The sequence below is a fragment of the Macrobrachium rosenbergii genome, chromosome 26, assembly GCF_040412425.1.
Source record: "Macrobrachium rosenbergii isolate ZJJX-2024 chromosome 26, ASM4041242v1, whole genome shotgun sequence".
Lineage (NCBI taxonomy): Eukaryota > Metazoa > Arthropoda > Malacostraca > Decapoda > Palaemonidae > Macrobrachium > Macrobrachium rosenbergii.
The window spans coordinates 1,029,139-1,045,784 of NC_089766.1; the positions used below are offsets into that span (position 1 = coordinate 1,029,139).

Sequence of the window (16,646 nt, forward strand, 5' to 3'; positions counted from 1 at the left end):
CCCCCCCATAACCCAACACCCACCCCAACACACACACACACAAACACCCTCCCTCAAGTCTGAATTTACCAGGTTTCCCACTCAGTGGGAAGATTTCCATGAGGTTCCATAAAACTACAAACTTTTCTGGCTTCCAGAAAGAATTCTGGACTGAAGTTACTGGAAGCCCCAGTGCTTACCAAATTGGCTGCAACACATCACAGTCGACTTGTTACCAGGTACATCATTCACTGCAGAGTCAAGGGCACAATGGGGCATTGATAGAATGATTCTGACAGAGGTCATTGACACAATGGGGGCATTTGATAGAATGATTTTGACAAATTTTTTTGACAAAGTTTTTGAAGCAAAATATTAAATATTTAGAGGAAATAATAAAAATGTTTTGTGTCCACTACATAACACTCCTTACACACATTCTGTGTAGAGAGAGAGAGAGAGAGAGAGAGAGAGAGAGAGAGAGAGAGAGAGAGAGAGAGAGACTTAAGACGTCAGACTGTGATAAGAGTCCACCTTGTATAAGATCTTAAGATCTTGGCGACTCTTGGTATCTTATTCAGTCATTAAGACGAATTACGTTATTAAATCACCAAGAATGCCTGATCCGTCACGTCATTCGCTCTATGATTTGGGAGGAGACGGGGGTGGGGGGTAATGGACGGGAATCTTTTCCACGACTGTCGTGTATATAACGAGAAGTTTTTTATGGTAAATATCTCCAAATATTATAAACAGATCTCATAGAAATTTTGGGGATTAAGTGTCTAGAGACCAAAGAGCATTTAATCAGTTTTTTTATCGAGATGTGTATACAGGATTTGTTTTTATTATACCTCAAAAACTTGCAGACAAATTTCAGCCAAATTTAGCTGAGAATTGGTGTATGGGTCAATGGTGAGTTGATTAAATTTTCCCATAGATCCAATCATAAACAGATTCAGAATTCTATCTCATATCTCTGAAATGTAACGACAAATCTCAACATATTTCATTTTTCTCATCACCCATAAGATATCTCAAAAACTAGCCAACGGATTTCAGCCAAATTTGGTTGAGAATTAGGCTATGGGCCAATGGTGATTTGGTTAAATTTCCCCATAGATTCAATTACAAACAGATCAAGAATCCTATCTTGTCTTGCCTCCCACAAGATATCTCAAAAACTAACGGACGGATTTCAACCAAATTTGGTTGAAAATTAGGTTATGAGTCAATGGTGATTTTGTTCAATTTTCTTATGGATTCAAGTACAGACAGACCCAGAATTCTTTCTTATATCTTCCTTCTCCACCTTGGCAGCATCCCACATCGAACAACCAACAACCAGGTGCAATAAATCCATATATCACACACACAGGAGAGACGAGTGTCACGACCACTATATAGATTACGGAACAAGATCTATGGATAAAAAATAATAATTTCCATTAAGGCTTCCACTTCTACGAGCTGTCTGACCTATTAACTGACATAGCTGAGAGAGAGAGAGAGAGAGAGAGAGAGAGAGAGAGAGAGAGAGAGAGAGAGAGAGAGAGAGAGAGAGAAAGGAAATGTATGCACAAAAATACTAGCAATCTCAGAGAGAGAGAGAGAGAAAGGAAATGTATGCACAAAAATACTAGCACTCTCAGAGAGAGAGAGAGAGAGAGAGAGAGAGAGAGAGAGAGAGAAAGAGAAAGGAAATGTATGCACAAAAATACTAGCACTAGAGAGAGAGAGAGAGAGAGAGAGAGAGAAAGGAAATGTATGCACAAAAATACTAGCAATCTCAGAGAGAGAGAGAGAGAGAGAGAGAGAGAGAGAGAGAGAGAGAGAGAGAGAAAAAAACGAAAAGACATTCAGAGTAACATACTGAAAGAGAGAGAGAGAGAGAGAGAGAGAGAGAGAGAGAGAGAGAGAGAGAGAGAGAGAAAACCACCTCAGTAACCTCTAACAGCAAAAAAAAAAAAAAAAACACAACCCACAACCACTCTCATACACCACAACCCTCAAGACAAGAACAACCTCAAGTGCCCAAAAACAACAACATCGGACCTCCGAAACAAACAAGGGCAAACAACGACGACAAACGACACCACCCTACACCCCCTGAACAGTTGTGTTGTCACCTTGAGGACCCATCCACCAGTTACCAGGTGAGAAGCTGATCACCTTGCCTGACGCCCTGAGTGTTCCAGAAGAGGGCCTTTTGGGCAGGAGGGGGGCCAAGTTATAACTGTACCTTTCGTCGCCTGAAATCCTCAGGTGGGGAGGTGAGGTCTCGCTCACCTGGGGCCCTTGGGGCTTGTCTGTGTAAGGGCACTCACCTGGTGGGTCTTAGGACCTCTTTGGGTGTGGGTATTTGCCTTGAAAGCCTTAGGATTTGTTTGCGTTAAGGGCACCCGCCTAGAATCTCTAAGGCTTGTTTGTGTAAGGGCACTCGCCTGGAAAGCCTTAGGACCTGTTTGGGTATGGGTATTTGCCTGGAAAACCTTAAGACTTGTTTGTGTATGGGTATTTGCCTGAAAGCCTTAAGACCTGTTTGTGAAAGGGCATTTGCCTGATAAGCCTTAGGGCTTGGTTTTGTAAGGACACTCGCCTAGAATCTCTAAGGCTTGTTTGTGTAAGGATAGACTCACCAAGAACCTCGACTGATTCTCCAAAGCTGTGAGGTAATGGTGAGTGACCTGACTTAGGAATGACCTGGCTCAGGAATGACCTGACTCAGGAATGACCTGACTCAGGAATGACCTGATTCAGGAATGACCTGGCTTAGGAATGACCTGACTCAGGAATGACCTTACTTGGAAATGACCATACTTGGAAATGACCTAACTTGGAAATGACCTGCCTTGGGAATGACCTGACTTGGGAATGACCTGACTTGGAAATTACCTGACTTGGAAATTACCTGACTTGGAAATGACCTGACTTGGAAATGACCTGACTTAGGAATGACCTTACTTGGAAATTACCTGACTTGGGAATGACCTGACTCAGGAATTATCTTACTTGGAAATTATCTGACTCGGGAGTGACCTGACTCAGGAATGACCTTACTTGGAAATTACCTGAATTAGGAATGACCTGACTTGGGAATGACCTGACTTGGGAATGACCTGACTTGGGAATGACCTGACTTGGGAATGACCTGAATTGCAAATTACCTGTCTTACTTCACTTAGGAATGACCTGACTTGGAAATTACCTGACTTGGGAATGATCTGACTTGGGAATGACCTGACTTAGGAATGACCTGACTTAACAATAACCTGACTTAGGAATGACCTGACTTAGGAATGACTTTGAACAGCAACCCTTTCCAAAACCAGACTGAAAAACAAACCAGGAAAAACACGAAAATGAAACAAAAAATTGGATCTGAAAACTATTTTTCATCTCGACTTTAGACATAATCTTTCAGTCACGAACTTCCTATATTTCTTTGTGGCATCTTGTCTGATAGATATATAGATGTGTATATAGATAGATCAAGGTAGACCAAGTTGTGTATTCACCTCTATTTCACAAATAATTATATATAAAATACGTATTTGCAGCCATAGATTTAAGAGCAAAATATAAATACATATGTAGACACCTCGTTCCTAATCTCCCTCACATATAGAAAAACTCAGCAATAGGTTTAGAAAGTAAAAACAAATATATAGAGAGAAAACTATATTTTTACAAGCACAGGTGTGCATGAAACAATATATAATGATAGACAGATAGATAGATAGATAGATAGATAGATAGACAGCAGGTGATCACGAGAGAGAGAGAAATAAAGGAAGTCTGATAAACCATTACCTTGAAATCTGACAGTTCAAACTTTGAAAAGACGAGTTCAAACCAGAACGAACCAGATGAGCTGAGAGATAATGGCTGATAGGAACATCAAGCAGATGGCTGGAGGTGGGAGAGAGAGAGAGAGAGAGAGAGAGAGAGAGAGAGAGAGAGAGAGAGAGAGAGAGAAAGGGCACGCCTTCCAACTGTAACAGCAATGAGAAAAAGCACAAACAATTAACCTCTTGATTTCATAGTAGAGAGAGAGAGAGAGAGAGAGAGAGAGAGAGAGAGAGAGAGAGAGAGAGATTTCTTAGGAGAGAGAGAGAGGGGGGAGGCCTTTCATCTGTAATGACAATGGAAAAACAATGACAATTCATCTCATAATTTTATAGTAGAGAGAGAGAGAGAGAGAGAGAGAGAGAGGCCTGACGTGGACCACAGGACTCTCACAACCAACCGAGACCCCAAGACAGGAAACCCATTCGAGGGAAAGGAACACCAAAGAAAGCCAATAAAGAAAATTCAAGAAAGTGACGAAAATACAATTGAAATTTACGTGGCTTTCGTATGGTAGGTCTTGGGGAGGGGTGGAAGGGGGAGGTATGGGGATGGGGAGGGGTAGGGAAAGGAGGAGGAGGAGGAGGAGGGGAGGGGAGGGGAGAGGAAGGGAGAGAGAGAGAGAGAAGGGGTAAACAGAACCATATATGCACAGTAGAGACTTTTTACCTGTGCTATGCTGCTCCCAAATCAATAGTATGCGATGGGGTACTTTCCCACCCCTCTCTCTCTCTCTCTCTCTCTCTCTCTCTCTCTCTCTCTCACACCCTTCCCCTAGCAGTATTTCCCTATCACACGCTACTCTCGCACCCTGGCAAAACCTGTGACATAGGTAAACGCCACAGACACACACACACACACACAAACACTGTCCCTCTATTGATTGGCTCCTATTGGTTCAAAATATGGCAGGTGAGACCACCTAAGTGAACCCTATTAAATGTGGAAGGACTCTCTCAATCCCACTGAGTATGGAAGAACTCTCCCAATCCCCCTGTATATGGAAGAACTCTCTCAATCCCACTGAATATGGAAGGACTCTCTCAATTGAATATGAAAAGGACTCCCAATCCCACTGAATATGGAAGGACTCTCCCAATCCCACTGAATATGGAAGGACTCTCTCTCTCTCTCTCGCAATCCCACTGTATATGGAAGGACTCTTTCAATCCCACTGAATATGGAAGGACTCTCTCAATCCCACTGAATATGGAAGGACTTTCTCAATCCCACTGAATATGGAAGGACTCTCTCAATCCCACTGAATATGGAAGGACTCTCTCTTTCTCCCAATCCCACTGTATATGGAAGGACTCTCTCAATCCCACTGAATATGGAAGGACTCTCTCAATCCCACTGAATATGGAAGGGCTCTCTCAATCCCACTGAATATGGAAGGACTTTCTCAATCCCACTGAATATGGAAGGACTCTCTCAATCCCACTGTATATGGAAAGACTATGAATATGGAAGGACTCTCTCAATCCCACTGAATATGGAAGGACTCTCTCAATCCCACTGAATATGGAAGGACTCTTTCAATCCCACTGAATATGGAAGGACTGAATCCCACTGAATATGGAAGGACTTTCTCAATCCCACTGAATATGGAAGGACTCTCTCAATCCCACTGTATATGGAAGGGCTCTCTCAATCCCACTGAATATGGAAGGACTTTCTCAATCCCACTGAATATGGAAGGACTCTCTCAATCCCACTGTATATGGAAAGACTCTCTCAATCCCACTGAATATGGAAGGACTCTCTCAATCCCACTGAATATGGAAGGACTCTCTCTCTCTCTCTCGCAATCCCACTGTATATGGAAGGACTCTTTCAATCCCACTGAATATGGAAGGACTTTCTCAATCCCACTGAATATGGAAGGACTTTCTCAATCCCACTGAATATGGAAGGACTTTCTCAATCCCACTGAATATGGAAGGACTCTCTCTCTCTCTCTCGCAATCCCACTGTATATGGAAGGACTCTTTCAATCCCACTGAATATGGAAGGACTCTCTCAATCCCACTGAATATGGAGACCTCTCAATCCCACTGAATATGGAAGGACTTTCTCAATCCTGTACTGAATATGGAAGGACTCCCCACTGTATATGGAAGGGCTCTCAATCCCACTGTATATGGAAAGACTCTCTCAATCCCACTGAATATGGAAGGGCTTCAAATCCCACTGTATATGGAAAGACTCTCTCAATCCCACAGAATCCACTGGAAGGGCTTCAATCCCACTGTATATGGAAGGGCTCTCTCAATCCCACTGTATATGGAAAGACTCTCTCAATCCCACTGAATATGGAAGGACTCTCTCAATCCCACTGAATATGGAAGGACTTTCTCAATCCCACTGAATATGGAAGGACTCTCTCAATCCCACTGTATATGGAAGGGCTCTCTCAATCCCACTGTATATGGAAAGACTCTCTCAATCCCACTGAATATGGAAGGGCTCTCTCAATCCCACTGTATATGGAAAGACTTCCCACTGAATATGGAAGGAATCCCACTGGATGGAAGGGCTCCTCAATCCCACTGTATATGGAAAGACTCTCTCAATCCCACTGAATATGGAAGGACTCTCTCAATCCCACTGAATATGGAAGGACTTTCTCAATCCCACTGAATATGGAAGGGCTCTCTCAATCCCACTGTATATGGAAGGACTCTTTCAATCCCACTGAATATGGAAGGACTCTTTCAATCCCACTGAATATGGAAGGACTTCTCAATCCCACAGAATATGGAAGGACTCAATCCCACTGAATATGGAAGGACTCAATCCCACTGTATATGGAGTCCTCAATCCCACTGTAGTTCAAACTGGACTATGGAAGTCTCTAATCCCACTGATGGAAAGACTCTCAATCCCACTGAATATGGACTCTCTCAATCCCACTGTATATGGAAGGGCCCCCACTGAAGGAAACTCTCTCAATCCCATGAATATGTCCTCAATCCCACTGAATATGGAAGGACTCTCTCTCTCTCTCAAATGTAGGAAGGACTCTTTCAATCCCACTGAATATGGAAGGACTCCTCAAACCCACTATCAAGGACAATCCCACTGGATATGGAAGGACTTTCAAACTGAATATGAAAAAATTGATAAAATTTTCAATCCCACTGAATGGAACTGAATATGGAAGGGCTCTCTCAACAATATGGAAGGACTTTAATCACTGAATATGGAAGGACTCTCTAATTCTGGAAAGACTTACCCAGAATTAAATATTAAATTAATATGGAAGGACTCTCTCTCTCTCTCGCAAATGTATATAAACAAATCCCACTGAATATGGAAGGACTCTCTCAATCCCAGAATAAACTCACAATCCCACAAACACAATCCCACTGACATGGAAGGGCAATCCCACTGAATTGGAGATAAAAATCCCAAATATGGAAGGACTCTCTCTCTCTCTCAAATCCCAGAGAAAACTCTCTCAATCCCACTGATCAAGGACTCTCTCAATCCCACTGAATAAAGGACTCTTCAATCCCATGTCGCTGGAAGGACTTTTCAATCCCACTGAATATGGAAGGACTTTCAACCCGGAAGCAAGTTGCCAATCCCACTGAATATGGAAGGACTTTCAACCCACTGATCTCGCTCTCTCTCTCACAATCCCACTGTATATGGAAGGACTCTTTCAATCCCAAAAAAGGACTCAGGTCCCACTGAATATGGAAGGTCAATCCCACTGAATATGGAAGGACTTTCTCAATCCCACTGAATATGGAAGGACTAATCCACTGTATATGGAAAGACTCTCTCAATCCCACTGAGATGGAAGGACTCTCTCAATCCCACTGAATATGGCTACCTGCAGCCCACCAGGAAGGACTCTTTCAATCCCACTGAATATGGAAGGACTCTCTCAATCCCAGAATATGGAAGGACTTTCAATCCCACTGAATATGGAAGGACTCTCAATCCCACTGTATATGGAAGGGCAACTCCCACTGAATATGGAAGGACTTTCTCAATCCCACTGAATATGGAAGGACTCTCTCAAATCCCACTGTATACTGCCAGGATTTTCTCAATCCCAGTGAATATGGAAGGACAATCCCACTGAATATGGAAGGACTCTCTCAATCCCACTGTATATGGAAAGACTACCCCACTGATATGGAAGGACTCAATCCCACTGTATACTGAAGGACTTTCTCAATCCCAGTGAATATGGAAGGACTTTCTCAATCCCACTGAATATGGAAGGACTCTCTCAATCCCACTGTATATGGAAAGACTCTCTCAATCCCACTGAATATGGAAGGACTCTCTCAATCCCACTGTATACTGAAGGACTTTCAATCCCAGTGAATATGGAAGGACTCTCTCAATTGAACTGAATATGAAAAGGACTCAATCCCACTGAATATGGAAGTCAAAACTGAATATGGAAGGACTCTCTCAATTGAATATGGAAGGACTTCTCAATCCCACTGTATATGGAAGGCTAATTATTCAATCCCACTGAATATGGAAGGACTTTCTCAATCCCACTGAATATGGAAGGACTCTCTCAATCCCACTGTATGTGGAAGGGCTCTCTCAATCCCACTGTATATGGAAGGACTCTCTCAATCCCACTGAATATGGAAGGACTCTCTCAATCCCACTGTATACTGAAGGACTCTCTCAATCCCATGAATATGGAAGGATTTTAAATATGAAAAGGACTCTCAATCCCACTGAATATGGAGGACTCAATCCCACTGAATATGGAAGGACTATTAATCCCACTGAATATGGAAGGACTTCTCAATTGTATATGGAAGGGCTTAATCCCACTGTATTGGAAGGACTTAATTGAATATGGAAGAACTTAATTCCACTGAATATGGAAGGATTCTCTCTCAATCCCACTGAATATGGAAGGACTCAGAGTCCCACTGAAACTGAAAGGATTAAGAGTCCCACTGAAGATAAGACCACAATAATAATAAGGAGTAATCCCACTTGAGTTTAAAGGCCAAAAGTCCACTGAATTCAAAGGACTCAGACAGTCCCACTGAAGTTCAGAAGGACTCAGACAGTCCCACTGAAGTTCAGAAGGACTCAGACAGTCCCACTGAAGTTCAGAAGGACTCGTGGAGTCCCAATAAAGTTAAGAAGGGGGCTAAGGGGGCTCAGAGAGTCCCACTAAAGTTTAGAAGGACTCTTTGTAGTCAGAAGGAGGAGGTCCCAGGAGGAGGACTCAGAGAGTCCCAGGAGGAAAAGGAGGAGTCCTACTGATGTTCAGAAGGACTCAGAGAGTCCCACTGAAGTTTACGAGTCATGAAGTCCCACTGAAGTGTAGAAGGACCCAGGGAGTCCCACTGAAATTGGAAGGCCCTGAAACCATATCACATATGGAAGGGTTACAAACTTGTGACAAAAATTGATAAAATTGTCAAGTGGAACTGAGAGAACAATGGCTTATTTAATCAGCTGATCCTAATTCTGGAATTACAGAGATTAAATATTAAATTAACTTAAATGTCTATAAACAATTGGTCTTAGTAAACTCACACACACACAAACACACAGACATGTGCGCAGCAATCATGAGTTGAGATAAAAAAAAAAAACTTCCAGAGAAAAAAAGATCAAGATCAAATTCGACCAAAGGCCACATGTCGCTGGAATTTACACAACTAGCAACCCGGCAGCAAGTTGCCAGAGGTCGCCAACATCATCTCGCAATAACCAGAAGTTGCCAATACAAAAATCAGGTCACCAGAGGTCACCCAGGGACACCCAGGATTACCAAGAAATGCCCAGAGGTACCCATGGCTACCTGCAGCCACCCAGGACCACCAATTACACCCAGAAGCCACCAAAGGTCAAGATATACAACTCACTGTGATTACAAATATAGCCAGAGATTACTGGATATGGCAACCTCTCGCAACTTGAATCGGGAAGTACCAGATGTCACCAGATGGCTTCAGGGCTATTATATAGCCCTGCGAGGCGAAAATTGCCAGATGGTGCCAGATAGTCCAATTGAAAGATGCCAGGGGTCACCACCAGAGGTCAAAATGAAATTGACTTATTATTATAATTATAATTATTATTATTATTATTATTATTATTATTATTATTATTATTATTATCATTATCATTATTGATGATGAAGAGGAGGTGTTAGTCATTATTATTATTATTATTATTATTATTATTATTATTATTATTATTATTATTATTATTATTATTATTATTATTATTAGTTACTGATGATGAGGAGAGAGAGAAGGAAGAGTATATAATAATAATAATAATAATAATAATAATAATAATAATAATAATAATAATAATAATAATAATAAATATTCAGGAGTTCTTCCTTTGATCTAAATATATTGAAAGAATTAAGTAATCTGTGATTTCTGCTCAGCCACTTTCCCAATTCTCTTTGTATCAGAAGGAGGAGGAGGAGGAGGAGGAGGAGGAGGAGGAGGAGGAGGAGGAGGAGGAGAAGAAAGGAAAGAAAAAATTAAGAAGGGTACAAACGCCCTTAGGAAAAGTGAACTTATAAGTAAAAGGTTTTTGAGAGAGAGAGAGAGAGAGAGAGAGAGAGAGAGAGAGAGAGAGAGAGAGAGAGGGAGCGGGAGGGGATAAGGTTCCTCACGCCCTTAGGGGTGAAGGGAGTACTTTAGGATGGGGGTAGGATGGTGGGTGTGGGTGGGTATGGGTGGGTGTGGAAGGTGTTAGGTGTGGGGGGGGATATGGTATATGGTTAATATTGCCTTCTTTTGATTTTCTGAGAAAGAAGGAAAGAAGAGAGAGAGAGAGAGAGAGAGAGAGAGAGAGAGAGAGAGAGAGAGAGAGAGAGAGAGAGAAATTCTCAAACTCAGAAGAGAGAGAGAGAGAGAGAGAGAGAGAGAGATTTTCAAACTCGAGATCGAGAGAGAGAATAAACCTTTTTCAAACTCTCTCTCTCTCTCTCTCTCTCTCTCTGTGAAAAATTATTACAGTGTCCATTATGTAATATTGCTCTCGGGGTAAAGACATCTGGTTAGCCTGGCCATTCTCTCTCTCTCTCTCTCTCACTGACTCGGTCATGTTCAAGGCCAAATGACCACTGGCCATTTTAGACCAGTTATGCTGTATGTATTTGTAGTCACTGTGTATGTATGTGTATGTATGTATGAATGTATGTATAGATGTATGTTAATTTGTATACTTTTTGTAATATGTGTATGTTTTACCTTATACTTTGTTTAATAAGCATATCATTTATGTATACTCCTCTATATGTGAATATCTGAGTGTGCATTAATGTATATATATGTATAAGTATATGTATATTCATTCACAGGTCTTCATACATTTCATGGAAATAAAATTGCGTATAATCATACAAGTGTGTATATGTATGTATGTATGTATGTATGTATGTATGTATGTATGTATGTATGTATGTATGTATGTATGTATATGTATTATATATATAAATATGTGTGTATATATATGTGTATATATATGTATATATATGTACATATTTGTATATATATATATATATATATATATATATATATATATATATATATATATATATATATATATATATATAATGTATAGTGTATGTGCATATGTTCAATAACACCCACAGCTAATAATAATAATAATAAAAATAAAATAATAATAATAATAATAATAATAATAATAATAATAATAATAATAATAATAAAGTTTAAATATATATACTACCTAATACAAACGTCCTATAGATATTACCTTAAATACCTCGCTCTTACCTAATGGGTAAATGGCACAGCTTACCTTCCCTTGCCTTACCTATTCCAATAGGGTAACCCCTTACCTCCCCCCGGTAACCACTACAGTCAAAAACCCTTACAGAACAAAGGACACTACGGACCGAGTGGGTACGTTACGGTCCGAATGGTTGGTCCCTCTCCGGGTGCAGGTAAAAATACACCTGGTGTGAGAGAGAGAGAGAGAGAGAGAGAGAGAGAGAGAGAGAGAGAGAGAGAGAGAGAGAGAGACACTCTCAGACAAAGGAATAGGCTGACTGGGTGAGTGAGTGATTTGATGTGCTCTCCCTCTCTCTCTCTCTCTCAATAGGGAACATTTTATTTTCTCTCTCTCCCATCTCTCTTTTGTATCTCTCTCTTGTCTCCCTCTCCTCTCTCTCTCTCTCTCTCAATCTATGAAAAATTTGTATACTCTCTCTCTCTCTCTCAATAGGGAACATTTTTATTTTCTCTCTCTCTCTTTTTATCTCTCTCTTTCTATCCCTCTGTCTCTGTCTCCCAATATGAAAAATTTGTATACTCTCTCTCTCTCTCTCTCTCTCTCTCTCTCTCTCTCTCTCTCTATGTGAAAAATTTGTATACTCTCTCTCTCTCTCTCTCAATATGGAACATTTTTATTTTCTCTCTCTCTCTCTCTCTCTCTCTCTCTCACTCTCTCTCTCTCTCAATATGAAAAATTTGTGTAATCTCTCTCTCTCTCTCTTCAATAAAAACCTGGACTGCAAATGTTTTATGATATTTTAGAGAGAGAGAGAAATATTAACAATAACTCAAGTCTTGAAGGAGAGAGAGAGAGAGAGAGAAATATTAACGAATAACTCAAGTCTTGAAGGAGAGAGAGAGAGAGAGAGAGAGAGAGAGAGAGAGAGAGAGAGAGAGAGAGAGAGAGAGAGAGATAAACTGCAGAGTAAAGGTGTTGCCTGAACAAGGTCTAACTCATTATCGATAAAAATGCAGAGGTAATCTCAAGGTGTCTCGTTGTTGAATACATAGCCTGTTACCCGCCTGCGCGCGCAAGCACAAACACGCAGTTACGAAGAGAGAGAGAGAGAGAGAGAGAGAGAGAGAGAGACAGAGAGACAGACAGACAGAGAGAGTGTAGCATTAACACAAATACGTGACAGGATTTCCTGAGAGAGAGAGAGAGAGAGAGAGAGAGAGAGAGAGAGAGAGAGAGAGAGAGACATTTATGACCCAGGTTAATTGCTTTAGGCCGCTTTCCTGCTTTGTGGATGTATTCATAAATTTGCGCGCGCGCACGCATTCTTTCTTTCTCTGTGCGTATATTTCTCTTTTTTTTTTGGCTTGCCAATAATAATAATAATAATAATAATAATAATAATAATAATAATAATAACTAATTCTTGTACTAATAATAATAACAATACTATCTTCTATAACTCTTGTACCAATAATAATAATAATAATAATAATAATAATAATAATAATTCTTGTACTAATAATAATTTTTATTGTAATAATAATAATAATATTAATAACAATAATAATGATTTTTGTACTAATAATAATAATAATGATTCTTGTAATAATAATAATAATAATAATAATAATAATAATAATAATAATAATTCTTGTTGTACTAATAATAATAATAATAATACTAATACTAACAATAAAACATTCAATAATAATAACCTAAAATAAGGCCATAACAACTTGGAGAAACAATAATAAAACAATAATAACAACCCCTAATAATAATAATAATAATAATAATAAAATTCTATAACTCTTGTACCAATAATAATAATAATAATAATAATAATAATAATAATAATAATAATAATAATAATAACAAAAGCAAGCGCAGAATTCAGATAAGCCTAAATTTACGTAAAATAAAGCCAAAACAACATCAAAAAACAACAGGAAAGCCAAAACAACAACAACGAGAAACAACCCCTTATAATCTGGGTTATCATAACCACAATACAACCCTGAAACACTTACAACAAAAATTGGGTCAATAGGACCCCCAACTGGGTTGTCCCAATTTCCCCGGGTGGGCCTCTTTTGTTATATGACCTTCAATTAACAGGTCATGAAACTAGGCTTCTTTTTTTTTGGGGGAGGGGTGGAGGCGGACGGGGTGGGAATTTGGGAAAGTGATAGATTGGTAAGGATGTAATTTGGGAAAATAGAGAGTGTAAATGAACATTTTCTATCTCTCTTTCTCTTTATATATACAAACACACACACACACATATATATATATAAATATATATACAAATATATATAATGTATATATACATTTATATAAATATTTATATACATATATACATAAACATATATAATATACATATACACACAAAACCCAATCAACAAACTAAGAGACCCCCAATCTATCTAATCTATCCAAATTTATCTAATCTATCAGAGAGCCATAAAACTCTTGTCGACAACAACAGCAGGATACAATACTGCTTTTATTTAAAAATAAAAAACTAAAAACTCCTGAGTCACTAAGTAGTGCTGTAACCTTCTCTGTTTACAAATTCAGTTCGATAAATATTTTCTGTAACATAAAAAAAAAAAAAAAAAAAACTCTCAATGACAGGATAGTTTTTTTTTTTTTTTTGTCTGTGTTCTCAAAATGTCCTGAGACTTTTTCTTAGTAGACTTAATCGGATGGCGAGACTTTTCTGGCCTGGTGAACTCGAATAAGAAACAAGACTTTCCTGGACTTTTTAATCGACTCAAATAAGCAACAAGACTTTCCTGGACTTTTTAATCAACTCAAATAAGCAACAAGACTTTCCTGGACTTTTTAATGAAATCAAATATGCAAAATAAGACTTTCCTGTACTTTTTAATGAACTCAAATAAGCAACAAGAATTTTCTGTACTTTTCAACGATTTCAAATAAGCAACAAGACTTTCCTGGACTTTTTAATCAGCTCAAATAAGCAACAAGACTTTTAATGACCTTTAATCAGCTTTCTTGGACTGTTTAATGAAAATAAGCAACAAGACTTTCCTGGACTTTTTAATCAACTCAAATAAGCAACAAGACTTTCCTGGACTTTTTAATGAACTCAAATAAGCAACAAGACTTTCCTGGACTTTTTAATGAACTCAAATAAGCAACAAGACTTTCTTGGACTGTTTAATGACCTCAAATAAGGAACAAGACTTTCCGGTTCTTTTTAATCAACTCAGATAAGCAACAAGACTTTCCTGGACTTTTTAATCAACTCAAATATGCAACAAGACTTTCCTGGCCTTTTTAATTACCTCAAATAAGCAATAAGACTTTCCTGGACTTTTTAATGACCTCAAATAAGCAACAAGACTTTCCTGGACTTTTTAATGAGCTCAAATATGCAGTAAGACTTTCTTGGCCTTTTAAATCAGCACAAGACTTTTCTGGACTTTTTAATGAACTCAAATAAGCAACAAGACTTATTTCTCAACACCACTTATGAGGATAAATCTCTCTCTCTCTCTCTCTCTCTCTCTCTCTCTCTCTCTCTCTCTCTCTCTCTCTCTCTCTCTCTCCTTCTTCTACCTAAAACTCTTGATGTTAACAAAACAGGAGTGTCTAGTCAACTGCTGACAGAGAGAGAGAGAAAGAGAGAGACAGAGAGAGAGAGAGAGAGAGAGAGAGAGAGAGAGAGAGAGAGAGAGAGAGAGAGAGAGAGAGAGAGAGAGACAGACAGACAGACAGACAGAGCCTAATTTTTCATTCATCCTAAGAGAGAGAGAGAGAGAGAGAGAGAGAGAGAGAGAGTACCTTAATTTCTCAAGCTTCCTGAAAGATAGACTACCTTAATTTCTCAAGCATCCTGAGAGAGAGAGAGAGAGAGAGAGAGAGAGAGAGAGAGAGAGATTACACTGAGAGAGAGAGATTACACTGAGATAGAGAGATTACACACACAGAGAGAGATTATACTGAGAGAGAGAGAGAGAGATTACACTGAGATAAAGAGATTACACAGAGAGAGAGAGAGAGAGAGAGAGAGAGAGAGAGAGAGAGAGCGAGCAACTTAACAGTTATATGAGTCTCCACTTCTGCGTCTGTTGTGTGTGTGTGTGAGAGAGAGAGAGAGAGAGAGAGAGAGAGAGAGAGAGATGCACATATACCCCTAGCTTAAAAATGGCGCACTTCCACCCAAAATGCAACTTAAGACAACCCAAAAGCGCTTTTATACATTCAGATAGCGCTTTTGCGCAATGCTAATGCCCTTATTAAGAACCTACCGCCGCCCAATACTTTATGGAATGTGGAGTGTTAATCCCGTAGAGTTATTTCAAATATTAATATTGTTGTATACAAGCAATTTATCACGTTGTAATAATAATATATATAATTTAATAATAATGATAATGATAAAATTATCAAGAGGTTGCAGATATGATTATTATTATTTTTATCATTTATTCCTGCATCATAGCCGCATTAAAATATACAATTTCAAATTTTACTCAGTGACTCTTAGTCTCTCTCTCTCTCTCTCTCTCTCTCTCTCTCTCTCTCCTCGATAACTCTGACGGCCAAACTTCTCAACAGATTATTGAAGAAAATAAAAAAAATATAAAAAAAAGTTGTTCGCCTAACTACGCCTTGCTTACTGAGAGAGAGAGAGAGAGAGAGAGAGAGAGAGAGAGAGAGAGAGAGAGAGAGAGAGAGAGACGAACTCTGGTTCCGATTACCTAATAATATCATGTAAGTGTGTGTTTATACAGCTCGCCCAGCTGAGTGATTACATGTTTGCTTTTTCCTGAATGGTACTAAACATTTCTTTATTATTTTATTTCTCTCTCTCTCTCTCTTCCTAGACATCCAACCCCTTCCTTTCAAACATCCCTTCCATTCCATATACCCATCCCACAACGTAAATCCCGTTTTACCCATCCCACAACGTAATCAAATACAATTTCCTCTCCTTAAGCGTTAGGCCGATAGTTGACCTACGATAAGGGTAAGCCTATGGCTCCTCTCGCACCCTCTTATTTCCTCCCTCTTTTACTCTTCCTCGGGAGTAATTAAGGGAGAGAGAAGGATGAAGA

At 39.3% G+C, this 16,646-nt stretch overlaps 1 long non-coding RNA gene across 1 annotated transcript in view; it reads right to left on the reverse strand.

Annotated features, from left to right (window-relative positions):
• Positions 1–16,646, reverse strand: part of LOC136852885 (uncharacterized) — a 422,752-nt gene that overhangs the window by 398,549 nt on the left and 7,557 nt on the right. The gene's annotated exons all lie outside the window — the stretch shown is intronic.